This window comes from Petaurus breviceps, unplaced genomic scaffold, assembly GCF_028583685.1.
Source record: "Petaurus breviceps papuanus isolate PSGF00001 unplaced genomic scaffold, PetGlider_PUasm1.0 220, whole genome shotgun sequence".
NCBI classification, from domain to species: Eukaryota; Metazoa; Chordata; class Mammalia; order Diprotodontia; family Petauridae; genus Petaurus; species Petaurus breviceps.
Genome location: NW_027185876.1, coordinates 5,280,176 through 5,288,548, shown reverse-complemented (window position 1 = coordinate 5,288,548; position 8,373 = coordinate 5,280,176). Strand labels below are relative to the sequence as shown.

At 37.2% G+C, this 8,373-nt stretch overlaps 1 protein-coding gene across 4 annotated transcripts in view; it reads right to left on the bottom strand.

The window, feature by feature from the left end:
* The window catches only part of LPAR3 (lysophosphatidic acid receptor 3), a 137,599-nt gene that overhangs the window by 84,480 nt on the left and 44,746 nt on the right, over positions 1 to 8,373 (bottom strand). The window contains exon 2 of one of the 4 annotated variants that reach the window (XM_069094593.1): positions 5,098 to 5,262. The exons of 1 other annotated variant lie outside the window; for it this stretch is intronic. The gene's annotated coding sequence lies outside the window, so the exon portion shown is untranslated. Of the gene's footprint in view, positions 1 to 5,097; positions 5,775 to 8,373 lie in introns of those variants that run through there. 2 more of the 4 variants (XM_069094592.1, XM_069094594.1) reach the window with 2 other exon arrangements.

Here is an 8,373-nt window from a genome sequence, read left to right as displayed (position 1 = left end):
AGGAAGGAAGGAAGGAAGGAAGGAAGGAAGGAAGGAAGGAAAGGATTTTTGAATTTTGTTCACCCAAAAATTATCAAGGCAGAGAGCTTCCATAGAATCAGTCATTTATGACAAATAAATGACTTCTTGATGTACATAGACCGCTTTTCCCCGCTACACTGAAAGCATATTTTAAGAGCTGTGTGTGTGTGTGTGTGTGTGTGTGTGTGACTTAAAAGACAATACCTTCATTGAGAGTGATGTATTTATTGAACACTTTCAAAGTTAAGCACAAATCCAAAACTTAGAACATATTCCCCAGGAAAGAGGATGTAAATGATCACAATGACAATGAAAAGATAACAACAGAATGATCTGAGAATTAAAATATCTACTACAACTGCTCATATGCTAAATAATTCTCATTATAGGTAGCAAAATTTATATAAAAATACAAATTTATTGTAAATAAGTTTGCATAAAATTACATACTTATGAATATGTAATGTATAAAGTTATTGTGTTTAAAAATTTAAATTTATGTAAATGTTTAAATATATAATTCTCATTATAGGCAGCATTTAACATGTACATAAAAATATAAATTTTAAGTAACAAGATTATATAATTATATATTATAAGTATATAGTTGCCATAAATATAACTTTATAATTTATATTATAGAAACATTAATAGAAATATATAGAACTCTCATTACATTTAGCACTTACATAATTATCCGTTTATTTAAATACAAGTTTACATATAGTTATATATTTATAAATATATAATTTCTATAAATATATTTGGTTGATAAAATTTAAAGTTTTATTTATGTAAACATTTAAATAAGTAAATAGCTCTCATATTTAACATTTATATAATTACATAAATTTATTTTAAATACACAAGTTATGTATTATCATGTGTTCATAAACATACAAGTTATATAAATTTACATAAACATTTCTATACAGGGTACTTAGGTGGTGCAGTGATCAGCATACTGGGTCTGAAGTCAGGAATATGAGTACTCAAGTTCAAATCCTGCCTCAGATACTAGCTGTATGACCCTGAGCAAGTCACTTCACCCTTTTTGCCTCAGTTTCCTCATCTTACAGATAAGCTGGAGAGCGAAATGGCAAACCACTCCGGTATCTCTACCAAGAAAATCCCAAATGGGGTCATGAAGAGGCGGCCTTGACTGAACAACAACAAAATAAAACTTTTAAAATCATTTCTATAAATATGTAAATCAGTTATAGTTAGTATTTAGCATTTATGTAACTATAAATTTATTTTAAATATGCTATATGAGTATATATTCATAAATACACAAGATATATAAATATACTTTTTATATCATTTAAATTTATATTTATTTTAATATATAAATAATTCTCATTATGACTGTAATGTAATGCCAAGGAAAGGCAACTTCCCAAGGTTCAAAATACCAGCATAGGTGCTCTCCATTTTATTCAGTGACAAATTGCCATTACTATCATAATGACCTACATATAGCACCTACCCCACAGGGTTGTTTGTGAAGATTAGGATTGTAAAGCAATTGGTCAACCATACAGCACTGTATAAATGTTAGTTATTATTATCATTAACTGTGAAACTTTTTGGTGCTATTTAATTTCTAAATATTTTGTGTGCTTCTATATAATTTTTTTTTAAGCAATCAGAGTTAAGTAACTTGCTCAAGTTTACACAGCCAGTTATTTCTGGGTGTGGTGCTAAGTATCTGAGCCCGGATTTGATCCCAGGTCATCCCAACACTGGAGCCGGTGCTCTTACTCACTGAGCCACCTGGCCGCCCCCTACTTCTATGTAATATTAAAAATTACAAAAAACACTTTTACCAAAATATGGTTTGTTTGTTTTTTAATTTTAATAAAAACCAGCCACATATCATTCAGACTTAGGGGAAGTTTAGAGTCAGTAAAAGTTGTCAAACTTGAATCCTGCCAATTGCTAAATTTCCTTTTTTTAAAAAAGAAAGACTCAGATACTGAAAGACTCAGAAGGCTTAACCAGACTAATCCAGTGCGTCCTAAAGCTGCCAAAGACACAGGGTGTTACCACAATGTCAAAGTTGGGCAATTAAAGACTTCATAAAATGATGGTTTAGAAAGTCTATATATGGCGCCCAAATGAAAGCTGCCGAGTAAAGCTTTCATTTAGACTCTCCCAGAACATGGTTCTCCAAAAAATCACCAGACTAGCCTGTAATGTGGAAACAATTATGAAAATGAAGCCCTTTGCAAACCACTTGAGTGACTTTTATATCCAGCTGTACCCTGCAAGACAACATGCCCTCCTGCTCTCTTCCGCCTAACAGAAACGTTGGTGTATCTTTGCAAGAAAATTTCTGTTTAATTCACCAGTCTCTCAACTAATGACTCCAAGTGCCAACTCCGAGCAAGACCATGCCTGTTCTCTAGCTTATTATCTGATTGGCTAGGGAAAAGAGATTTAAAAAAAAATACAAACATAACAGCAATATTTGAGCACGACCTGAACAAAAAGTAAAATGACAGAAGACAACCTTAGGACACATTTTCCCAACCAATTGATCTCATTGCCCTTCTCCCCAAATATATTTGTTTGGAAACATACATCTCTAGCAGGAAAGGCAAGAGCAAGGCCTCTCTCTCTACTACTGGAATGAAAGGATTGGAGGTTTCTGAGCTTGTTAACATGATGGCCAAGTGAGCACTTAGACCTGTGTTAACTTTGTAAGTTCCCAATTTTCTATCTGGGTGGTAGGCTGGCCAGGTGATTTAGCATTATAATCTCCCACAAATTAAGTCTAAGTTTGAAAAGGTCCAGAATTGTTTGGACCACAGGCTACATATAATGCAAGACAGATGCATGGAAGAAGTCAATTAATCAACAAATATTTATTAAAGGTCTACTATGTACCAGGCATTGTTCTAAGGGCTGAAGATGCAAAGACAGAAGGAAATCAGCCTCTCACACTTGTGCTTTTGAGAGAAATGATTCTCTCAATGAATTGGGGATATTCAGAGTGGTCCCCTTTTTCTAAAATCCTGATTTTAAAAGTCTCTTAAGGTACATTATTGATAATGAGATTGGACTAGCTTGATAATGAGATTGGACTAGCTTTCTTGTTCAGACTCCATCCAGGTGGAGAAGTCATTATGCTCTACTCAGGTCTGGTTGAGGATAAATTCTTTGAATAGATTGTCCAAGTCTAAGGGTAACTTAGAATTAAATGATATAATCAAAGTTCATTTGAATAGATCCAGCCCCTCATTGTAATATTCATTCTCTCATTAATTGTTAACCAACCAAGGTTGATTACCATCCTCAGGACCACCCTTCTTCCAATGGGCATGTAAGTCCTGAGGCTGCCACCAAGGTTGTCTTTGGTCTAAGAAAGAGGTGGCCAAATGACCATCTTTTTATTAATAAAAATACTGGCATCAAGAAAATGATTAAATTATCCAGAAATTATGTCTCTCAAACTTATTTAAAGGCCACAGCTTCTGACTTTCTGGACTTTGCTTCTCTTTCTCAGCTGCAGTGTTGCCCTGGAATTTTCCTTATCCTGCTTCATCTAGCCTTCAGCGTGGCCTTCTCACTCTTGAACATCCCTCTGCCATGTTGGCCCTCTCCTCTCACTGGCCAGTTCCTCCTCAGGTCTCTATTGGGGGATAGAACCAGTCCAGCCAAACTTCATTCCTCTCCTTTCTCTGCTTCTGATTTTCTGGGTTTTCATTCTCCTCCCCCTATTCAGCATCTTCCCCTGTTAGAATGTAAGCTTAGTGTGGTACTTGGCCCATAGTAAACTCTTAATTGCTGCCTGTTTCCTTGTCCTGCCCTTATGGAAACAGTGGCAAGAGAGATTCAAGAAACAATGGATCCAAGAAGATATCACAGTGGTCACTGGAGATACAAACAGAAGCAAAAAAGAAATATAATCCCTGCCCTCAAAGAGCTTACATTCTAACAGGTGAGGAGAATACATAAAAAGGAGCTGAAAGGTAGGAGGAAAAAAGAAGAGAGGAGAAAAGAGAAGAGAAATCAAAAAAGGAGAAGAAAGAGGATAAGAAAGGAGAGTAAGAAGGAAGGAAGAGGATCTGAGAAGGAATGGGGAAAGAGAAAGAAGGGGAGAAGAGAAAAAAGAGGAGGAAGAAGGTGAGAAAAGAAGGGAAGGAGGATAAGAGAGAAAGGAAGAGTAGGAGGGAAAGAATGGGATCAAAGAAAGAGGGATAGAAGAAAGGGGAGAAGAGAAAGAGAGGAAGGGAAAAAAAAGGAGAGGGAGAGGTAATAAAGGGAGGAAAGGAGGAAAAGAGACAAAGGGAGAGTATGAGGGTGGGAAAGAGGGAAGGGTAAAGAAAAAAGGAGGAAGGAGAGAAGAATAAGGGAGAAGAGGGGGAAATGCATATAAGAAGATGGGAGGAAGAAAAGGTATCAGCAAAGGAGAATGGGAACAAATGCTCATTTTTCTTTTCCTTTCCATAGATCAGGAGTCAGCAAGACTTTGCTCTCCACTAGGTTTAAAAAAAAGTTTAATTTTTTTTCCAGCATAGATGGGATTTCCCTTTTCATCCAAGGAGTCTAAACTTCCTGTGACATTGAGTCAGCTGGTGACACCATGGATAGAGCACTGGCCCTCAGGAACATTTGAGTATAAATCCAACCTCGGACACTCACTAGCTTTTTGATCTTGGGTAAATCAGTTGATTTCTATTCGTCTCAGGTTCCTCAACTGTAAAACAGGGATAATAATTGGACCTACTTCCCAGGGTTGTTGTGAGAATCAAATGAGATCACATTTGTAAATCTCTTAGCACAGTGCCTGGCACATATAGGCATTCTATAAATGTCAATCATTATTGATATTGTTATTATTTATTATTAATACTACATTCCAAGGACTGGAATAAAAAGGGTAGGTGGCCTTTTGTCTTTCCCTGACTTCTCTTCCCTACTCCCACCTCCCTGATTCCAAACAAGATGGCGGGTTTGTATGTCATGTAAATAAAGAAGAGAGGGGAGAACTTTGCTAAACTAAGCTAATGAAAAAGAGAAGAAAGAAGGGAAAAAGATGAATAAGATAGGGAAAAAGAGAGCCCATACCTACATTAAAGCAGGAAGAGGAAGTCCTTGAGTTCAATCTCCTTCCCTTAGAAGTGAGCCAAAGGGACCCAAAATGTCAAGTGACTTGTCCACAGCAAGAAGTGGCAAAGATGGGTTGTGAACTCAGGTCCTCTGCAGTTAGGTCCTTATAGAATCACACTGCCTCTTGGGAAAGAAAGAGGACAAGTATAAAGAAAATGGAGAAAAGATGAGAGAATCAAAAGCAAAGAAAAGAGAGAAACAAAAGCAAAGGAGGGGAAAATGATTAACGAACTGGTCTAGGTTCATTAGCTTAGGATAGACAGGGTGTCCTAGAAGTCTTCTTACATTACAAGTGAAATTTTAAGTTTTCAAGAACAGAAAAACGGCACTAAGACTTTTGGTACATCTTACCTTTTGGATCAATCCTTTGAATTCCTACAGAGGATTCCTGATAAGGAAAACTACGTTCACCAATGCAGATCAGTGCTTTTTCTACCATTCAATCCAGATTAATTGGGAAACATTTCATAAAAATAAACATACAATAAAAATATAGATAATGTTAACTGGTAGCTTTCTAAGTCAACTTGGGCCCACAGGGATCTGTATCTATTTGAGTTTCACACCACTGCTCTAGGGCATTGAGATAGTAAGACCCTGCCCAGGGTCACACAACCAGTATGTGAGAAAGGCAGGACTTTGAAGTCTGAGACAACCTCTCATCACTACCCCAAGCTGACTTTCATTCATGTAAACGTGAACCACAACAGCCAATGTCTGAGTACAGGGATGTGATCTGACACAAGGCTCTCAACATGACCTCTTGAGATTTACTATATTGAAGAGTATTTCCTTCTGTGTGGCCCAACCACAATTATATGAAAGGTTATCTTTAGAGGGTCACTCATAGCATTCGCTTTCTCAGAGAACGAGTGAGTACAAGGTGCTTCCGTAAGAATGATAGAAAAAAGATTTGGGGATAGAAGGCAAGAAGGGATTATGGACCATACAAAGCATTTTAAAACTCTAAGATCAATCATTAATCACACACACACACACATTTCAAAAAGAATTTTAAATTGTAATCTTTGCTGGTAGTAAAACAAACAAAAATGGAGATGTAGTTCATTTCAAATGGGTGTTTATAACATTAAAATGCTAAATAAATTTTCCCTCATTATAGGTACATGGGATGATAAGCCCATTGATTTAGAGCTGCAAGGGACTTTGGTACAACCTCATTTAACAGATGAAGAAACTGAGGCAGAAAAATTAAGTAAATTCTCAGAGGTGGTAAATGACAAGGGTGGAAGGTGTACCCAGATTCTTTGACTTTATCTAAAAGCAGGGCTCTTTCCATCCTGCCTTCTAAGTTTAACAGAATACTCAAAATTTCTATTGCCTTTGTATAAAGCTAACATTTTTGAGGGGGAAGGAAGGCATTATTTATTACTCTTGGTAATACTGTTGGTACAATAACAAGCAAATTGACTTCTGATTCCTAAGAAGCAAGATGCTTCCTTAAAAAGTTAGATTCCCTAATTTGCAGCAGACCACATAGATGAGGGTCAGCCTTAGCGTATCCTATAATGGATACAGTGAGGATCCTGAAGGATCCTATAATCCTAACTTGCTCTTCTGTTCACTGTAGGCTAACAAGGTCTTCCTGGCAGACCAATAGACTTTGGTCCCATTAGTAGAGGATATGGACTTGTTGACAAAAGACAGAAAAACGGTGTGATGGTGAGTACAAAAGGAAGAAGGAAGACAACCAAAGGCTAGTAGAATCTCACCCAAGTCTTTCCATAAATCCTCCATAGATGGTCCACCCAGCACATTGGAGGCATTATGGATAGCAGTGCAGGCTTCAGGCTGACCACCTGTGACCATCCCTCACCTTTGCTACGTGACTAATCTGTCTCCTTTGCTACTCTGTGTTCCCTTTCATGTCTCATACTATTTCTCATGGACACAGTGTTGACAATACTTTAATTACACCCACTCAGTGCTCTCTGAATCTCCTATAAACAACCCAAATTTGATTGGATTTAAAAAAAAATCTCCTGAAGAATCTTAATATAAAAAGGAAGTGTAAATATTTTCTTCATCTTTCACTAGTAGAAGAGAAGTCTTTGCTGGTGGAAACACATCTGTTAAAGAGAGCCAGATGTGACTTTCTGCAACAGACTTACTGCCTCCCTGAGGGTTTAATAGCTGATGGGTTCTTCAACCACATTTGACAGAAATCATACCACAGACATGGGCTACCCATGTAAAATGTCTCTTTTCCATAAAGACTGGGAAGATGTGCAGAAAGTTACAGTATGCATGCCACTGCTTAAATACCAACAAATGTTTAATAAACAATTATAAACAAATGCATTGTCCCCTAGATGTTACTAAATTTACTAAAGAATGCCTTTAACCACAGTTTTATTTTTGGCCCCAAAATGTGATTTCTTCCATACTGCCCCTCCCTCCCATTAGTGTGGAAAATCCGACCCCTGATGAAAGCCAGGAAATCCATAACTTAGAATCTTTAATAGCTGCCCAGAGCACTGAGGAGTCAAATAGTTTGTCTGTGATCACACAGTAAATATAATGTTTCAAATGGAAGGCCTGAGCCCAAGTCTTCCTGATGCTAAAGCCAGGTCTCTATCTATTGCCCCACACTGCCTCCCTCTCACCATACTATGAGACTAGAAAACATATAGAAAACAGGTGATAAAAGGGTATTAGACCTTCTGCCAATTTTCTGGTTAATTTTGCCCAGATGTAGCAAGGGTTCCTTTTACATGCATATGGCCTCCCTAGCCTCCAGTAAAAACAAAAGGGGAAATAAGTATATAAATCCTATTTCCTTTATTGCTTATGAGACTGTAATATTCCCTATTTCCTTGGTGGTGAATGAATGGTATTCTTCATTCTTTGATTTCCATCAGAGGAAAGATGCACCAACATGTTTAAAATTGGATGTCACTGTCACACAATGCAGGCAGACTGTGGGTCGTATTTCTGCAGTACCGTCTACCAAATAACCTTTAGACATCTGTCGTGTAACTGCTTCTGGGGTTTTATGGAGCTCTGAAAAAGTCTTTCCACTGAATTCCAAAGAATGACTAAGCTAGGTAGTGTGTGAGCTCAGTGAGAAAAGACATACTCCCCTCCCTGACTAGAAAAACTTTGTCTATCTAAAGGAACATTCTGTTTGAACTAAACATTACCATTTTTATTCATTGCTGAAGATGAAGGAAGGAAGGAAGGAAGGAAGGAAGGAAGGAAGGAAGGAAGGAA